A 21245-nucleotide genomic window follows, 5' to 3' on the forward strand; every position below is an offset into this window, starting at 1 on the left:
TGATAACCTCTTGGATTCGCTGGTTTGATCTCCCTGCTGTCCAAGGAACTCTTAAGAGTTTTCTCCAGCACCACACTTTAAAAGCATCAATTCTTCAGTGCTCAGCTGTCTTTTTATGATCCAACTCTCACATCCATACATGACTACTGGAAACACCATAGCTTTGATCATACAGACCTTTGTTAGCAAAGTGATGTCTTTGCTTTTTAATAAGCTGCCTAAGTTTGTTATAGCTTTTCTTCCAATAAGCAAGCACCTTATAATTTTGAGGCTGTAGCCAATGTCTGCAGTGATTTTGGAGTCCAAGGAGATAAAATCCATCACTGTTTCCTCTTTTTCCCCATCTGTTTACCATGAAGTGATGGGACCAGATGCTATGATCTTAGTTTTTTCATCTGTTTGTTTGTTCTTTAGCTCTTCTGGGTGCTTGGTAACATTTCTTGCATCTTTTCCATTATTTTCCCAAGATCCTGGATTTTTTTGCTCATCATTATTCTGTTTTTTTTTTTTTCCTGGAAGGTTGAGTATCTCCACCTCATTTAGTTATTTTTCTGGGGTTTTATTTCATCCTGATTAACTTTGCAGTTTTTGTTTTAGCTGCTGTGGGATGGGGGTTCTTTTTTGTTTCTGTCTCTGATGGTGGAGGCTAAGAGGCTTGTGTAAGCTTCCCAATGGGAGGAACTGGCAGTGAGAAAAACTGGTTCTTGCTCTGGTGGGCAGGGCCTTGCTCAGTAAAGCTTTAAACAAATTATCTACTGATGGGTGGGGTTGCGCTCCCTCCCTGGTAGCTGTGTGGCTGAGCCCTAGGGTCTACAGGTTTTGTGTGCTGTGTGTGCTAAGTCACTTCAGTTGTGTCCAACTCTTTGTGACCCTATGAACTTTAGTCCACAAGACTCCTCTGTCCATGGGATTCTCCAGGCAAGAATACTGGAGTGGGTTGCCATGCCCTCTTCAGGGAATCAGCAAGACCCAGAAATCAAAGCTATGTCTCTTATGCCTCCTGCATTGGCAGGCAAGTTCTTTGCCATTAGAACCACCTGGGGCACAGGCTTTATGGTAGGGTTAATAGCGGCCTCCAAGAGGGCTTATGTCAAGGGGGACCTTCCTGGACTTCTGCTGCCAGCACCCCCATTGCTGTGGTGAGCCCCTAACAACCCACACCTCCACAGGAGACCATCCAACACTCAGTTCAGTTCAGTCGCTCAGTCGAGTCCAACTCTTTGCGACTCAATGAATCGCAGCATGCCAGGCCTCCCTGTCCATCACCAACTCCCAGTGTTTACCCAGATTCACGTCCATCGAGTCAGTGATGCCATCCAGCCATCTCATCCTCTGTCGTCCCCTTCTCCTCCTGCCCCCATCCCTCCCAGAATCAGAGTCTTTTCCAATGAGTCAACTCTTCGCATGAGGTGGCCAAAGTACTGGACTTTCAGCTTTAGCATCATTCCTTCCAAAGAAATCCCAGGGTTGATCTCCTTCAGAATGGACTGGTTGGATCTCCTTGCAGTCCAAGGGACTCTCAAGAGTCTTCTCCAACACCACAGTTCAAAAGCATCAATTCTTCGGCGCTCAGCCTTCTTCACAGTCCAACTCTCACATCCATACGTGACTACTGGAAAAACCATAGCCTTGACTAGACGGACCTTAGTTGGCAAAGTAATGTCTCTGCTTTTGAATATGCTATCTAGGTCGGTCATAACTTTTCTTCCAAGGAGTAAGCGTCTTTTAATTTCATGGCTGCAATCACCATCTGCAGTGATTTTGGAGCCCCCCAAAATAAAGTCTGACACTGTTTCCACTGTTTCCCCATCTATTACCCACGAAGTGATGGGATCGGATGCCATGATCTTCGTTTTCTGAATGTTAAGCTTTCAGCCAACTTTTTCACTCTCCTCTCTCACTTATATCAAGAGCCTTTTTAGTTGTTCTTCCCTTTCTGCCATAAGGGTGGTGTCATCTGCATATCTGAGGTTATTGATATTTCTCCCGGCAATCTTGATTCCAGCTTGTGTTTCTTCCAGTCCAGCGTTTCTCATGATGTACTCTGCATAGAAGTTAAATAAGCAGGGTGACAATATACAGCCTTGACATACTCCTTTTCCTGTTTGGAACCAGTCTGTTGTTCCATGTCCAGTTCTAACTGTTGCTTCCTGACCTGCATATAGGTTTCTCAAGAGGCAGGTCAGGTGGTCTGTATTCCCATCTCTCTCAGAATTTTCCACAGTTTATTGTGATCCACACAGTCAAAGGCTTTGGCATAGTCAATAAAGCAGAAATAGATGTTTTTCTGGAACTCTCTTGCTTTTCGATGATCCAGAGGATGTTGGCAATTTGATCTCTGGTTCCTCTGCCTGTTCTAAAACCAGCTTGAACATCTGGAAGTTCACGGTTCACGTATTGCTGAAGCCTGGCTTGGAGAATTTTGATCATTACTTTACTAGCATGTGAGATGAGTGTAATTGTGTGGTAGTTTGAACATTCTTTGGCATTGCCTTTCTTTGGGATTGGAATGAAAACTGACCTTTTCCAGTCCTGTGGCCACTGCTGAGTTTTCCAAATTTGCTGGCATATTGAGTGCAGCACTTTCACAGCATCATCTTTCAGGATTTGAAATAGCCCAACTGGAATTCCATCACCTCCACTAGCTTTGTTCGTGGTGATGCTTTCTAAGGTCCACTTGACTTCACATTCCAGGATGTCTGGCTCTAGGTGAGTGATCACGCTATCGTGATTATCTGGGTCATGAAGATCTTTTTTGTATAGTTCTTTTTATTCTCGCCACCTCTTCTTAATATCTTCTGCCTCTATTAGGTCCATACCGTTTCTGTCCTTTATCGAGCCCATCTTTGCATGAAATGTTTCCTTGGTGTCTCTAATTTTCTTGAAGAGATCTCTAGTCTCTCCCATTCTGTTCTTTTCCTATATTTCTTTGCATTGATCGCTGAGGAAGACTTTCTTATCTCTTCTTGCTATTCTTTGGGACTCTGCATTCAGATGCTTATCTCTTTCCTTTTCTCCTTTGCTTTTTGCTTCTCTTCTTTTCACAGCTATTTGTAAGGCCTCCCCAGACAGCCATTTTGCTTTTTTGCATTTCTTTTCCCTGGGGATAGTCTTGATCCCTGTCTCCTGTACATTGTCACAAACCTCCGTCCATAGTTCATCAGGCACTCTATCTATCAGATCTAGGCCCTTAAATGTATTTCTCACTTCCACTGTATAATCATAAGGGATTTGATTTAGGTCATACCTGAATGGTCTAGTGGTTTTCCCCACTTTCTTCAATTTGAGTCTGAATTTGGTAATAAGGAGTTCATGATCTGAGCCACAGTCAGCTCCTGGTCTTGTTTTTGTTGACTGTATACAGCTTCTCCATCTTTGGCTGCAAAGAATATAATCAATCTGATTTCAGTGTTGACCATGTGGTGATGTCCATGTGTAGAGTCTTCTCTTGTGTTGTTGGAAGAGGGTGTTTGCTATGACCAGTGCATTTTCTTGGCAAAACTCTATTAGTCTTTGCCCTGCTTCATTCCGTATTCCAAGGCCAAATTTACCTGTTACTCCACGTGTTTCTTGACTTCCTACTTTTGCATTCCAGTCCCCTATAATGGAAAGGACATCTTTTTTGGGTGTTATTTCTAAAAGGTCTTTTAGGTCTTCATAGAACCGTTCAACTTCAGCTTCTTCAGCATTACTGGTTGGGGCATAGACTTGGATTACCGTGATATTGAATGGTTTGCCTTGGAAACGAACACAGATCATTCTGTCGTTTTGAGATTGCATCCAAGTACTGCATTTCAGACTCTTTTGACGACCATGATGGCTACTCCATTTCTTCTGAGGGATTCCTGCCTGCAGTAGTAGATATAATGGTCATCTGAGTTAAATTCACCCATTCTAGTCCATTTTAGTTCGCTGATTCCTAGAATGTCGATGTTCACTCTTGCCATCTCTTGTTTGACCACTTCCAATTTGCCTTGATTCATGGACCTGACATTCCAGGTTCCTACGCAATATTGCTCTTTACATCTTCGGACTTTGTTTCTATCACCAGTCACATCCACAACAGGATATTGTTTTTGCTTTGGCTCCATCCCTTCATTCTTTCTGGAGTTATTTCTCCCCTGATCTCCAGTAGCATATTGGGCACCTACTGACCTGGGGAGTTCCTCTTTCAGTATCCTATCATTTTGCCCTTTCATACTGTTCATGGGGTTCTCAAGGCAAGAATACTGAAGTGGTTTGCCATTTCCTTCTCAGGGGACCACATTGTGTCTCCACCATGCCCTCCCGTCTTGGGTGGCCTCACAGGGCATGGCTTAGTTTCATTGAGTTGGACAAAGGTGTGGTCCTAGTGTGATTAGATTGACTAGTTTTCTGTGGTTATGGTTTCAGCGTGTCTGCCCTCTTGCAACACATACCGTCTTACTTGGGTTTCTCTTACTTTGGACGTGGAGTATCTCTTCACAGCTGTTCCAGCAAAGTGCAGGCGCTGCTCCTTACCTTAGATGAGGGGTATCTCCTCACCTGTATTGTATATATAACATACATATGTGTGTGTATGTGTTATGTAGGTAGTGCATGCATATATGTATATGTAATATATTATCTCTACGTGATATAAAGATGTGTATGTGTGTGTGTGCATTCAAAAAACAACTATAGATGATTTTCAGTTATTGAAGTTGTCTACACACCAAAGATTTTTCTATGTAGATAAGCTTATTCATTTTTCTCTATTTCAAATATTTTTCTTACCTTCTTTTCTCCTTTCTTTCCATCCTTTCTCCCTTTATTTTCTTATTTGTAAATGATATATAATATAGTAGACATTGTTGTTTTTAATTTCCTAATTATACCTCTACTTTTTCATCCTGTGTGATTTTTAAATATTTGTTACAATAGTAATGACATCATAGTGGCTTTGGAGCCAGGATACCAAGTTCAAGCCTCAGTTTAACAATTTACGAGCTGATGACCTTGAAAAAGTTTTTTTTGGAGTCTTTGTAACTAGATTTTCTTGTCTATAAAATGGAGATAATAATAGTGCTGACCTCAGAGGATTGTTGTGAAGAAAATGACTAGAACAGAGAAAAATGCTCAGTACATCAATACATGGTAGCTATTGGTATTTTCCTTTCAGTCTCACTTTCTCAACATCTTTTATGTTGTTGTTTGAAAAGATTAAATATGGGTATGAATTGATTAATTGGTGTAATGAATCTCTGCTTCCTTTTTACTTGCTCTGCATTTTTGCAGTTTGGAGAGTTCTACCTTAAAATGAAGCCAGTTGTACTTATAAATTCATCTAATCAGTACTTTGCCTAACCTAAAACCCCCTTGATAGAAACTTTCTTTTTATTAAGGTAACATCAGTTTATAACACTATGTAAGTTTCATGAAAACAGCATTATATTTCTAATTATTGTACACACTACAGCATGCTCACCACAGAATTTTAGTTTCCGTCTGTTACCATGCAGCTGATATCCTTTCACCTCACCCTCTCCCTGCCCTTCTGCTCTGGTAACCACCAGTCTGTTCTCGGTATCTATGGATTTGTCTTTGTTTGGTTCATTGATTCATTTTGGGTTTGCTTTTTATATTCCACATGTGATTGAAATCATATGACATTTGTCTTTCTCTGCCTGAAGTCTTATTTCATTTAGCATAACACCCTCAAAATCTGCTGATGTTGCAAATGGCAAGATTTCATCTTTTTATCACTGAGTAGTATTCCTATGTTTGTGTGTGTATGTTCCGGCATCAGATTTACTTTCCAGCACCCTTTTATGTCTTATCCTTATTTTGCTTTCTTTTTTCTTATACACATAATGTATATTATTTTAATAAAATATACATGTCCTTATGAAGCAAATTTAATCAATTTTGAACAGAGCAGAGTTAATTACAGATTAATAAATAAAAACAAGCAATTAAAAAATTAGGATAGAGTGAATTAAGACAAGTGATTAGGTTATAAGTGACTTTTCAATTGGCAAGAGAATTTTATCACCATTCAAAAGCACCAAACACCCCGTGGTAAATAACATCCTATGGAGAGAGAACTTTGTTAATCTGGAAAATCCTTCTTCATTTTGTTCATCTGTGGTTCAAACCTGTTCTAATATAAAGCTGGAGAGGAAGGAAAGACAACGCCAAAGGAATAGATGAATAAATAGATGAATGAATAAACAGATGCATAAATACATGGAAAGGGAGGAAAGGCAAGGTCAAAGGAATAAATGAATAAATAAAAAGGATCTTCCAGATAGTTTAGCTGCCCACTAGGTGGTCCTTGGTGCACTGTGATATCGCTTGCATTTCCTGAAGACTAGCTGACATCAAAATTGGGCATCTTAGAGAGCTATCTCCAAGTTGATAGAAAAGGTGTTATTGAAAAGATTTGTCAGAACCACATAATAGCTGAATCCCTCCCCATTTGTGATCATATCTCATCACACTGGATTTTAGATTTCTGAGTTCTCATGGAGGTGACTTTCTCATAGTTATGTGAAGAACCTCATTACTCACTTTTTAATTATCTACCCAAATACTACCTCCTGGAACAGGGGCTTAGTCTGACAACTGCAGCTTGGGCACATGCATGGGTAGTATGTTAGCCTCGTAGCCCATGTAGGACAGAGGAGGCTGGATATGAGGATTTAGAGCAGGCCTCAGGATAGTCTATCTGCCTGAGCCGCAGACAGGTCAGTCCTTCAGGCCCCGAGGGAAGGCTTAGCCAGGTAGGTTGTAAATGGCCAGGGAGGTTTCTGCAGGGTTGTATTTCTTTGGGACTGGGAGGCGGATGACCTTTAGATTCCTGAGAAAGTTCCTAATAAATAGTATATTATGATTTTATGGTGCCAAATTCCCCTTTTCCTTCTAAGCACTCAGCCAGACACTCCTCATTTACTGAACTCATAAAATGTTCACTAATGGATGGAACTAATTATTCCCTAGTTTCAGACCCAGGTTCTGGTGCCTCTAGTTTTCCTATTACAGATAGGATTGGGGCCAAATAATTATAGATGGTGCCAAGGTTTCTAGTTACGTACTTGAGAGGTCAGGGAGTGTCTTTTTTCCCTTCTGAAATGCACAAATCAATTTATATCTTAAAACCACACTTTACAATAGGTTTGTTTTGAAGTGCTACATAAATTCATGAAGTTGTCCTTGCATTTTGTTTCCTCTGTTATAAACTGTGGTATAACACTTTGATATAATTAAGCGGTAGTATTGGTTCTGTGGTCTTGGGATCCCTAACGTAGAAAACCGTTTCCTTCGATTTGTTCTTTGTTAGGGTTTTTGTTTTCTCCTTTTAGATCACTGAGTGTACAGAAGAAAGAATTCAAACAAAATATTGCTGTTCTTCAGTTTTGTTTGTGGAATTTGAAATTACTCAAGTTTAAAGTAAATTCCTGGACTGTGGGGGAAAAAAAAAAGTAGGAAAGAAGGGAAAACCGTTAAGGATATCAGCATTTAAGCACACCATTGCTCAAATTTTGAATTTTGATATGAGGTAGAATAGTGCCTCCAGGTAAGGGGGTGGGAGGTGAAAGCAGGAAGAGCAACAAAAACAATCTGAATTACTTAGAATACTTTTAGAGATATAATATCCATTTTCTCTATTCCTTATGGTTTGGGAAGGAGAAATGAGGAAAAGAATGGCAGTGGTGAGCAAATACTTCTGGTTAGAAAGCATTTGACACTTTGAGATAAGATATGTGCTGATTTGCAAATATTGTTTGCGCTGGACCTCATTTGCATTCAGATGCATTCATGCTTCACTGAATATCTCTGGATGCGGGGCTGGGGGCGGAGGAGCAGTCCCTGCAGGCTGTGCTTCCCCGGCTCTGTGTCAGCTGATTTCCACTTGGGTTTGGTGAATGGGAGGTACCTACAAGAGATCAGAGGGAGAATAAAGGGGGAAAAGCCGGGGTATATCTACCCCCCTCTCTGATTCAGGAAATGGCTGTCTCAGTGTCTGAGTCTCTTCCATGGCTCATTCTCAATGGTTTCACTTTTCTCCAGGTAACGCTGGCTGTTGGGCTTCAGTAACCCTTCTCCTCCAGGCCCCTTGCTGCTAATCATCAAGCTGTCTCACCATCCCCTCTCTATTTGTCTTTCAGCTCTTTCATGACCTGAGGAATGAATCCCCTGTATTAGGTTTCCTCTGTTTCCAATATTTAGCATCATTTTTAATTTTCCTGCTTCAAGCTACATGATATGCCATTACAGCTCTTACCTTCTGTGAAAAATAAAGAAAACTGAAAAATGTAAGTAGGCCTTCTCTACTATAGTTAATATTCATTCAATCACAAGATGGGGAAAACCAGCCAAAACTTCCTTAAGCAAAATCATATATTTAATGGCTCTTATATGGATTGTAGGTTGGTTTGGAGGTCTCATGGCATGACTCGACTTCATCTCACTGGGTTGAATTCTTGTCTGTTTTTTTTTGTTCCCTCTGAATTGACATCATTCTCAGTCTTAGTCTCACTTGATCATAATACAAGTTCCAAACGAAGAATTTACTTATCCAACAACTATCAGCCTCCTGGGGGTGGTCAGTCTTGATTGCTGGGTCAGCTCCCTTGGTTCTGCCCACTTCAGTGAAGTAATCTATGCCAGTAACAAGTTGCTCCACTTCCTGTCCAGCCCATAGAATTAAGCTCCATCCTGTCCTGGTCCAGTTATTCTGCTTATTCTTATCGACATCATCAGAATGGTGTTGGTGCTTCTTTTTGAAGGTGTTGACAGAGGTTGTCATATGATTCGTGAAGTTCAAGCAGAGCCTTAGGGAATGAAAAGGACTGCAATTCTTAATGTTCGCTAATGGTTTATAATGAACACATATCCTATCAGGCAGTAAAGTAAGTGAATAACTATTTGTTTTGAAATATAAATAGAGGCTTTTGTAGTTATCAATCCCTAGTAGAAATCAAAGCCGCCTTTAAACCTCAATGTAACATGAATTCACGAAAGGAAAATACACATATCTAGAAGCAGAAAAACTAGGCAATAAGACTGATAACATTTTAGGGGGCATTAAATAGTACTCTTCTGTTCCTTTTTTGAGTTTTGAATAAATTTATGTAAATAGGCAAAAGAGTCAGAAAGATAGAGAATGAAATATCATTATTATTGGAAAGACAGGAGTGGTCTTTCTAAAACAGACACACTGAGGACTATTGCTTTATACTCTTGAGTCCCAAAATAGGGAATGAGATGGGGTTTCAGAACTTCTAGAAAGTAACTCCTCATCTGACTCTTGTGTTGGTGTCCCCTGAAACAGGAACAGGGAAGAATGCTAGTTAATCCAGAGATAGGAGGAAGGTGAGCAGATCCAATTGCTTTTCAGTTTCACTAATGTGATATCAGCTTTCCATTTGGGAATGAATAGAAATTGCCAAGTGGGTGGTGTTATGCCCAGAGTCTGAGTCCACAAAACTGAGAGAATAAGACGTCCACAGCAATGCAAAAGCATAAAGGGGTTTATTGCTAGCTCAAGTTAGGGCCTCGAGTTAGGGCCCACGTCTCATCCAGCACAGTGGAATCCGACAAGAGCCCGGAGCTCTGAATCACATATACTTTTATACAGACGGTTCTTTGTTTCTGTAACAGCATAGCTGATTGGTTAAACAGTATGCGCACGTAGGACTTTTAAACCTCGCATCCCTATCTGGATTGGCTCGGGTCAGGCGCGGGTGGGGGGCTACGGGGATTTTTCTGATTGGTCTCGCTACACTGCCTGCGGGCGTTCCCAGTGCCTCAGCTTTCCTAGAGACTAAACCTCAGGCCTAGCCTGCCCCTTAGAGCCTGTCCTGGCTCCAGTTTGGTCCTAACAGTAGTTGCTTTTACTTTCTGGGTTCAGGCTGAAATGCTGAGGTAGAAATGAAAAGATCCCTCTCCAAAACACCTGTGAAATGCTGTAATATTTTTTGATCTAAGAAAGTTTCACCATTGGATAAAAGCTTCATAAATATAATACATTAAAATGCGAAACATGTAGCAAATGATTTCTAAAAAATCAACATAATGACTATCACTTAAGTGGGAATTCAATACCAAATCCTTAGTGGACTTAGCACAAAAATTACTCTGGATAATAGACCAAGCCATTAGTATTATTGTCTGGTGATTGTAAGAAACACAAACAACCTTTTATTTTTGCAACCCTATTTTGGAAGCATGGTATATCAATCAAAAGAAATTATTTTCACATTAAATATTACCGTTATCCCACAGGGAGTTTAATGTGATTTTACATGACTAATGACACTGAAACCTATATTTATGAAATAGAGGGGCAAGGCTATTGGTTGGGTAAGTACAACAAAAACCAGAGAGGAAGAATCCTTAAGATCCTACTTTCTTCCACTGGGATAATGAACAGTGATTAAGTCATTACCCCATCAACTAAGACATTTTAATTTCTTCTCTTGGATTTCTGAAATATGTTTTAGGCCCTGGGAATGATTGCCATAAAATTAAAGATGTTAGGTGGAAAGGCAGGGTGCATTTTGCAGTGAACATGCTAAATTTTCAACATGGCTCGGATCCCATTGCTTATGGAGCCTTATCTACATTTAAGAATAGCTCTAATTTGTGTTAGCCTTACTGTTATTGGCAGTCTTTTTAGAATAACTTTTTATTTTGAAATAAACTAAACTTAGAGAAATTTTAAGATAAAAGAACTGCTATGTAACATTTACCCATGTACTTTGATTGTTAGGACTTTGCTGCATTTGTTTTCGCTCTCTCTCCCCCTCCTCTTCATATTTATTTATCTACACCTGTATTTTTATTTATCTATGTGCATTTTTTGTGTGATTTGAAAGTTGTAAAATATGATGCCTCTTTATGCTAAATATTTTAGTGCACATTCCTTAAGAAAAAGAACATTGTCCTACATAACCATAGAGAAATTATAAAAATTGGAAAATTCACTTTGATACAATATTGTTATCTACTCTATGGATCTTATTCAAAATTTGGTAGTTGTTCCGCTACTGTTTTTTTTATCATTAGCTTTTTCATTCTGACTCTTCCAGACTTTAGCCAAAGTGCAGATACAGAAAGCAAGAAGTACTGCTTAGTGAGATATCGATAGCCTTTCCTATATCTGGATTGCTCGTTCTCATGTGTAAACATAAACTTTGACCCTGAAAGTAAGTCTCTCTACACTTGCTTTCAGAGATGCTTTCCTAGCATCTCTTCTAAGTTACAGCTAATGTTAAATAGCAGACCAAGACATCCAGTTTCCTTAAAGACTTTCTACCAATTTCTGACCTCCCCTGTGCATGGTCCTGCAAGTACTTCCCAGCAAACACTTCATCCTTATGTGAGGATTCTGCCATTATTCTTTTCTAGTCTTGTCTGGTTCCCCAGTGGTATCAGCCCTTCAAGCTACAACACCTTACTGCCATTGTTGGTCCTTGTCTTTCGCTGCTTCCTGTGGATGACCTTGAGAGATTTCACTGGGCTGTGTGATCTCATGGAATTTGGATGAAACCTGATGCTGTGGTGTCTTCTCAATTTTCTTTCCAACATACACTATGTTTCCACAGTCTCTTGTCTTCCCACTCAATCCTCCATCTTCTCCAAGGCACTGCTATCCCATTAGTGATCCAAGCCAGGCCTTTGGGCTCAAAGCTCCTGATTGACTCTGAAGCTTTCACCATCTAAACTTATCCTACCAGGATGAAGCTGGTCTCTTTCATCTTCTCAGGCTTGTGATGCTGATCACTGGGGACTAGCATATGCCTCTGCACATTGTAGAAAATATATAAAAATTCATGTGTACACATACACAAACACTAACATATATACCTTGTGAATAGATTTAACTGAACCTCTCATATTCCCGGGGATTCCCTTGTGGCTCAGCTGGTAAATCCACCTGCAATGCGGGAGACCGAGGTTCAGTCCCTGGGTTGGGAAGATCCCTTGGAGAAGGGAATGGCTACCCACTCCAATATTCTAGCCTGGAAAATTCCATGGACTATAGTCCATGGGGTCGCAAAGAGTCGGATATGACTGAGGAACTTTCACTTCACTCATACTGCCAGAAGCAGAACCTTATCTTATTCTTCATGTGAGGCAGGACATTGATTCAAGATCAGACAGCTGGTCTAATCTTCTTGCAGATAGCCACCCCCAATCTCATATGTATGTGTATATATATGTATATAATTAAGCTATCATTTGATGGCAAGATAGAGTGAGTCAACTGCTAGCAGAACAGGCATATTAGGTTGTGAGTCACAGAACTTGGGAAACTGGGTGCTCAGTGTTACTTTGTTGAATGAATGATAGAATAAAGAACACTTAAATATGCTAGAGCTAGCTCCAAGAAATTAGTTACAGCATCTTAAACAAAATACCTGCCTGCAATTTTGGTAAGATTCTTCTGAATGACCCTTGTTGGGTTAGCAAAAGTCCAAGAGATAAACAGACAGTTAAGCTTTCAATGTTCATAAGAACACAAATTACAGCATTTTTTATTAAAGTCATATAATTATAACTATTAAACAACTAAAGACATATTGACCACTAATTACCTACATTCACATGTTTAGAAAGGGATTTTTCAGTGAGTACTACAGCTTGGCCCAGATAAACACTCTCATTTCCATATACTTATTTTAAATGACTACTTAAATGCCACTCAGTCTGGTTTTCTTCCTAGAAGTCAGAGGTCTCACCTGTCATCTTTCTCTTCCCCCATCAGGGTAACTTGTTATACTTATTTTATTTCTTAGTTTTTTAAATTATATACTTTTCAGGTGTACAGCATTATAAAATGTATGTACTATACAATGATCACCATCACAAATGGGATTTCCACCCATCACTATACAGTTGACTTCTTTACCCATTTCACCTACCCCCAACCCACATCCCCTCTGGTAACCACTAATCTGTTCCCTGTACCTATGAGTTTGTTATTGTTTTATTTTGTTTGTTCCATTGTTTCATTTCTTTGTTTTTATATTCCACCTATGAGTGAAATAATACAATGTTTGTCTTTTTCCATTTGACATTTCACTTAGCATGCTACGTTTCAGGTCCATCCATGTAGTCACAAATGGCAGAATTTTATTCTTTTTGATAGCTGAATAGTATTTCATGGGGGGGGGTCTGTCTGTGTGTGTTTGTGTGTGTGTGTGTGCGCACGCATGTGCACCTTATCTTCCTTCTTGGCTTTTGTCAATGAAACCGAAACAAACATAGGGATGCATATATCTTTACAAATTAGTGTTTTGTTATTTTTCAGATTTATTTTCCAAATAGAAGTGAAATAGCTGAGTCATACGGTTTCTCTATCATTCTTAAGTAGGCAGGAATGCTGTGACACTTTCTGCATGAATGACTGTGCTGTCTGTTTGTTGTTGTTGTCTAGTCACAAAGTCATGTCCAACTTTGCAACTCCATGGACCATAACCTGCCAGGCTTCTCTAGCCGTAGTATTTCCCAGGCAAGGATACTGGAATGGGTTGTCATTTCCTTCTCCAGGGTGATCTTCCTGACCTGAGAATCAAACCCATGTCTCTGGCACTGGCAGGTGGATTCTTTACCACTGAGCCACCAGGGAAACCCTTTGTACCAGGATAGATCTAGCTATATCTCCATATGAGTGCTCATTGTTGTTTACATGCTGAGCCATGTTTGACTCTTTGTGACCCCATGGACTGTAGCCTGCCAGGCTCCTCTGTCCATGGGATTTCCCAGGCAAGATATTGCAGTGGGTTGCCATTTCCTTCTCCAAGGGATCTTCTTGACCCAAGGATAGAACCCATGTCTCCTACATTGGCAGGTAGATTCTTTACCACTGAACCAGTTACTGCGCAGTAATTTAGGACCACCTGATCTGTCTCCTGAGAAACCTCTATGTTCTACCTTACATAGAACAACTGACTGGTACAAAATTGGGAAAGGAGTAAGACAGGCTGTATATTGTCACCATGTTTATGTAACTTCTATGCAGAGTACATCTGTGAAATGTTGAGCTAGATGAATCGCAACCTAGAATTAAGGTTCAGTTCAGTTCAGTCACTCAGTTGTGTCCGACTCTTTGTGACCCCATGAATCGCAGCACACCATGCCTCCCTGTCCATCACCAACTCCCAGAGTTCACTCAGACTCATGTCCATCGAGTCAGTGATGCCATCCAGCCATCTCATCCTCGGTCATCCCTTCTCCTCCTGCCCCCAATACCTCCCAGCATCAGAGTCTTTTCCAATGAGTCAACTCTTCCCATGTGGTGGCCAAAGTACTGGAGTTTCAGCTTTAGCATCATTCCTTCCAAAGAAATCCCAGGGCTGATCTCCTTCAGAATGGACTGGTTGGGTCTCCTCGCAGTCCAAGGGACTCTCAAGAGTCTTCTCCAACACCACAGTGCAAAAGCATCAATTCTTCAGCGCTCAGCCTTCTTCACAGTCCAACTCTCACATCCATACATGACCACAGGAAAAACCATAGCCTTGACTAGACGGACTTTAGTCGGCAAAGTAATGTCCCTACTTTTGAATATGCTATCTAGTTTGGTCATAACTTTTCTTCCAATTGGAATTAAGGTTACCAGGATGAATATCAGTAATCTCAGATTTGCAGATGATACCACTCCAATGGCAGAAATTGAAGAGGCACTAAAGAACCACTTGATGATGGTGAAACAGGAGAATTGAAAAGCCATGTTTGGGAACGCATGTAAGAATTAAAGATATTAAAATTAAAAAAAAAAAAACTAAAAAAAAAAAAAAACAGCATTCAAAAAAAGAAGATCATGGCATCTTGTCCCATCACTTGAAGGCAAATAGAAGGGGAAAAAGTGGAAGCAGTGTCAGATTTTATTTTCTTGGGATCCAAAATCACTGTGGATGATGACTGCAGCCATGAATTATAAGACACTTGCTCCTTGGAAGGAAAGCTATGACAAACTTAGCATATAAAAAAGCAAAGACGTCACTTTGCCGACAGAGGTCTGTATAGTTACAGCTTTGGTTTTTCCAGTAGTCATGTACGGATGTGAAAGTTGGACCATAAAGAAGGCTGAGTGCCAAATAATTTATGCTTTCAAATTGTGGTGCTGGAGAAGACTCTTGAGAGTCCCTTGGATTGCAAGATCAAACCAGTCAATCCTAAAGGAAATCAACCCTGAATATTCATTGGAAGGACTGATGCTGAGGCTGAAGCTCCAGTACTTTGGCCCCCTGATGCAAAGAGCCAACTCATTGGAAAAGACCCTGATGCTGGAAAGGATTAAGACAAAAGGAGAAAGGGACAGGAGAGGATGAGATGGTTAGATAGCATCACCAACTCAATGGACACTAATTTGAGCAAACTTCGGGAGATAGTGGAGGACAGAAGGGCCTTATATGCTGCAGTCCATGGGGCTGGAAAGAGTCTGACACAACTTTATGATTAAACGATAACAATAACAAAATTTAGAACTAATATGGTAGGTTTTTGTTTACTGTATACTTTTTGACATGTGAGGCACATTATATATAACATCTCATCTATCCTTATAGCAATCATATATTCTTCATTGTTTAAATAAAGAAAATAAGGCTATGGTTACAAAACCTCACATTGCACATTGCCTCACATTACACAATGACAAAGTCAGAATTTAAACTCAAGTTTGTCTGACCCCAGTCCATACTTTTAATAACTGTGCTATTTAACCTCATTTAATAAGTATGCATCAAGCACATCAAATGTCAGATACTACTGTGGTATGATAAAAAGTTTTGCTAAGGTTGGTCTAGTCTTTCATAATCCTTATAATTTAATTAGAGATATAAGGAGATATAAATGAAGTACTATAAAACTCAGTAAAGCACAGTACTGTAAGACACACAGGGAAGAATAAAGGATAAGACTGCAGTGGCTAAAGAAAGCATCATGGAGGTCGTGATGCTTGGTCTAAAGTTTGTATGGAGGACAGGTTACAGAGATGTGAATATGGAAGACCATTGCCAGATGGCACAGAATGAGCAGTAATGAAAATAAATGAGCAAAATGTACATTCACCTGTAGCTTCATGAGAGAAGGGTTTGTATTTGATTTCTGAATCTGAAGTAACCAATGTACTAGTTAGGGAGTTTGGGATGGACATGTATACACCGCTGTATTTAAAATGGATAACCAACAAAGGCCTACTATGTAGCACGGGGAACCCTGATCAATATTATGTGTCTGCCTGGATGGGAGGGGAGTTCAGGGGAGAATGGATACATGTATAGATATGGCTGGGTCCCTTTGCTGTCCATCTGAACATTTCACAACTTTGTTAATCAGCTATACCCCAATACAAAATACAAAGCTTTAAAAAAAAAGTACCCAATGTGATACATAATAATCAGGTTCCCAGTGAATGTTTGTGGGTTGAAACATTGAGGAATTGTGCCTAAAGGAGAAGGGATTTGGGTTGAAGGGTGAAAAGAGAGAAGGTTGTAAAGGTAATTGGAATTAGACTCTGAACAGCTCTGAAAGCCCTTCCTAGCATTGAAAAGTGTGATTCTCTGCATTGTCAATTTATAGCATAAGAATTGACTGGTTATGAAATACAGAACCTTTGACTATTTTGGAGGAGGACATAATGAAACAGGCACTGGAAAAAAATAGACTTGAGATAGGAGAGAGGAGGATGACAGGGAAACTAATTAGTAAGGCTATTGAAAAAATCCAGTTATGAGGCAAAAAGAATATCCCCTAGCTTAACAACAAGAAAAAGCCAGGTAGACTAGAAGATCTTAACTTTTCTGATGCCATCAGAGTGCTGAGTACACAGAGTAGCTAATTTGTCTAAAAACTAAGAAAATACAGGTGCCTCCAGGAAGCTGAAAAGTTAGCATTGGCCTACCATGGCAAAGTGTGGGCAGGATTAGGGCTGCCACACAAATGAATAAGAAGCATTCAGGTAAAATTTTAAGGAATTAACTAAATAGACCCCTCAGAGCTGCAGACACAGTGGTGTTGGTCCTCGCTTGTAGACTCTTCTCCATGACTCTCCACAGGACACTCTAGACAAAGATTGGAAGAAAGAGATCTGAACAAGACCCCCAGGAAACGGTTGAATCCTGGCTGAGACCTTTGTCTCCTCAACAAAAGCTTGAGGCCATGGGGGGTAAGGCCCCAGACTTTGTTGTCCTGGGGCCTGAGGGAAGACCCACTGTCACCTGGAGGAAGGTAAAAGAAAAGCCTGGGGGAAGGACAGAAAGCTTTGCTGAGCCAAGGGCATCAGAGATCCCCTTCTGCTGGAGGAGGGCAGGAAATACTGTCCTACAGAAGGATTGCCTAAGACACAGGGCAGGATTTAGCTGCTAGAGGTGAGAAACAGTATCACTAAGCCCTACCATCAAGGCCCAGTGACATAGGACCTACCTAAGACTGAGGCTGGACCAGGACAACAGTGAACCTCCCAAACCCCTGCCTTCACGTTAAAAACCACCTCTGTCTACCATGCAAGAGTGTGGAGAGAGACGCTCTTTGAGGTACAAACAGGGATGGCTGAAGCATAGAGTGGGAACAGAAAACTCCTCCAGCAAACCATTTTTTTGTGTGCTGTTTGGAAGATAAACTGTAGGGAGCTGAGAATCCTGGCAGATCAGGTAAGCAGCTTTTCCTGTAAACCAGGTGAAGAAGGATGGTGACTTGGCTAGCGTGACTTAGCAGTTAACTGAGTGTAACATGGCCTGGTTCTGATTATGTTTCCAAGTCTGAGCCTGCAGGGAGAGTTTGCTGATATATTGGATATGGAATGTGACAGGATAGTAGGAAGCAAGGATGACAGAGGCTTCTGCACTGAGCTGCTGGAAGGTAATATTATCATTTACTAAGTTTGAAAGGACCAAGGTGTGGGGGAAAAGTTTGGGGGTAAATCAAGAGTTCTGATTATTTACCTTAGATAGCTATTTGTAACTGTTTAGAAGCTTCATAATTACCTCCACATTGCCCTTCATATCTTGTGTATATGGGAGGCCAGTCCTTCGTATGAGGTGCAGAAAAACTGCAAGCAGCTTCCTTCTTAGGAAGGTGTTTCTTCCATGGAGAATGGAACTTTCCTCTGGTCCTTTTATATCAGCTGCCCTTGCTTTCTTGATTTGCAAGATGAGGAGGTTTTCTCTTCAACCACACTTTTGATTGCTCCTTTCGTGGGATAGAAAATGTAGCCTGAAACTTCAGAGATGACATTTACCATTGTGTTTCAAACCTTGTAACTGGATTTGTAAATTTCATGGTTCCTAATCTTTTCATGCCATCCTCCCTTCTCCTCCATCTTATAGACTCAGCAGTGCCTGCTGATTCATATGCTAGCATGCCTTTTCAAATAGAAGACACAGACTTTATGGAAGAAAGTGAAGAAATTGAGGATCCTATGAAGTGGTTTCAGTATTTGGTCTCTCAAAACCATTTAAGATGCACACAGGACAGCTGTGTTCCAAAATATAACAGATTTGTAAATATTGGTTTAAAATAGAAGGGACAAACTGCTCTTTGTCAAGCTAACTTTTCATAGTGTTCTGACTAAGCATAGAAAATGAAGTAGCGCTTAATTACCAGGGGGATGAGGTGATGGAGGAGTGGCAGAAAGACATTTTTTCAAAACAGGGAATGTTCACAAGCAAGAGCATGGAAACTTCTATGCAGCAACCTTCTAACCACTGTGATTGTAACCACTGTAATCCTAAAGGGTGAGAATCTCCATGTGAGGGTTTGCTGACAACCTCCATCAGTAACACCAAAAATATGTGTTAAATGTCCTTGGGCCCCATCCTATCTCCTGCTTCAGAGTTCTGGTGGTGACTAGGGGACTTGGTATTTTAAAAAGTCCAAGTGATGACCCCGTATTTAAGTTTCTGCAGTGTGTCCTGCAGCTTCTGGGCTTCTCTTTAATGACTCCCCTAAATAGTCATATTTTATCCTTGTTGTTTAGTTTCTCAGTCATGTCTGACTCTTTGTGACTCCATGGACTGTAGCCCACCAGGCTCCTCAGTCCATGGGATTTTATCTTTGCCAGGCATTAAATGTTAACTGCATATCAAGTGCCTTGCAAACATTGTATCTGAAATTTCACCCTGAGAAGAGTGTGTATTCACAATTTTCAGATAGGATTCAGACTCAGAGAGGTTAGTTTGTTCAAGTTGACACAACTGGTGAGTAATAAAATCACCGTGTATATGTGTGCTTAGTCGTGTCCGACTCTTTATGACCCTATGGACTGTAGCCCACCAGGCTCCTCTGTCCATGGGATTCTCCAGGCAAGAATACTGGAGTGGGTTGCCATTACCTGATCCAGAGATCTTCCCAACCCTGGGATCAAACCCACATCTCTTACGTCTCCTGCATTGACAGGCGGATTCTTCACCACTAGCGCCACCTGGGAAGCCCCAAGGTCACTATAGTACATGTGAAATCAATTCAGTTCAGTTGCTCAGTTGTGTCTGACTCTTTGCAACCTCGGACTGCAGCACACCAAGCTTCCCTGTCCGTCACCAACTCCCAGAGCTTTTTCAAACTCCTGTCCATTGCGTTGGTGATGCCATCCAACCATCTCATCCTCTGTCGTCCCCTTCTCCTACTGTGTTCAATCTTTCCCAGCATCAGGATCTTTTCAAATGAGTCAGTTCTTCGCATCAGGTGGCCAAAGTATTGGAGTTTCAGCTTCAACATCAGTCCTTTCAATGAACACTCAGGACTGATCTCCTTTGGGATGGACTGGTTGGATCTCCCCACAGTCCAAGGGACTCTCAAGAGTCCTCTCCACAGTTCAAAACATCAATGCTCAGCTTTTTCTGTAGTCCAACTCTCACATCCCTACATGACTACTGGAAAAACCATAACTTTGACTAGACAGAATTTTGTTGGCAAAGTAACAGTCCTTCCAATGAATATTCAGTACTGATTTCCTTTAGGATGGACTGGTTGGATCTCCTTGCAGTCCAACCAGTGCCCAAAAACTGGAATATATTTAGAACTACATAAAATAATACTGAATGAGTTTAATCTTCTTTTAGTAATATCAGAGATACTTGAGTATCTTGTAGTACCTCAAGGTTATTATTGTAAACCTCAATTATCATTAAATGGTACCAAACAAAGGGATTCTATTCATTTTAGTATTCTTGTTCTTTGGATGATTAATAACAGACAGTACCTAGAGTTGCATATGACAAAATTGAGTGTTATGTTCTTTTATAGATTCAGAGAATATTCAGTCTTCCCTCAAATTTAGGGAATTCTGTGGCAGTCCAGTGGTTAGAACTCCACACTTTCACATCTGAGACTGTGGGAATCCCTGGTCAGGGATCTAAGATCCTGCAAGTCCCACAGCACAGCCAAAAAAAGGGAGGAAAAAACCCTCCATCAAATCTAGTCATTCTATAAGGAAGGACAGGCTGTATGCTAGCTCATGCTAGTGGTTTCCAAATCTGGCTTTAAAGCAGAGTGACTCAAATAGTTTATAGGTTTTAAATGGTTGAAAAATTCTTAAAAATACAGATTCCTGGGTTTTACTGTTAAGGATTTTGACTTGGTGAGCCAGAGAATTACAGTTAAAAAGCTTCCAAGTGATTCTCATGGAGCCATGTGTGGAGTACCTAGTTCATGAAGCAATTTGAAGATGATACTAGGAGTATATAGTCATTCAAAATACCTTCTATTTGTAAGTTCTCAGTTCAGTTCAGTTCAGTCGCTCAGTCGTGTCCAACTCTTTGCGACCCCATGAAGCGCAGCATACCAGGCCCCCCTGTCCATCACCAACTCCCGGAGTTCACTCAGACTCACGTCCATCGAGTCAGTGATGCCATCCAGCCATCTCATCCTCGGTCATCCCTTCTCCTCCCGCCCCCAATACCTCCCAGCATCAGAGTCTTTTCCAATGAGTCAACTCTTCCCATGCGGTGGCCAAAGTACTGGAGTTTCAGCTTTAGCATCATTCCTTCCAAAGAAATCCCAGGGTTGATCTCCTTCAGAATGGACTGCTTGGATCTCCTTGCAGTCCAAGGAACTCTCAAGAGTCTTCTCCAACACCACAGTGCAAAAGCATCAATTCTTCAGTGCTCAGCCTTCTTCACAGTCCAACTCTCACATCCATACATGACCACAGGAAAAACCATAGCCTTGACTAGACGGACCGCAGTCAGAAAAGTAATGTCTCTGCTTTTGAATATGCTATCTAGGTTGGTCATAACTTTTCTTCCAAGGAGTAAGTGTCTTTTAATTTCATGGCTGCA

Source organism: Ovis aries, chromosome 2 (genome assembly GCF_016772045.2).
Source record: "Ovis aries strain OAR_USU_Benz2616 breed Rambouillet chromosome 2, ARS-UI_Ramb_v3.0, whole genome shotgun sequence".
Classification (NCBI taxonomy): Eukaryota; Metazoa; Chordata; class Mammalia; order Artiodactyla; family Bovidae; genus Ovis; species Ovis aries.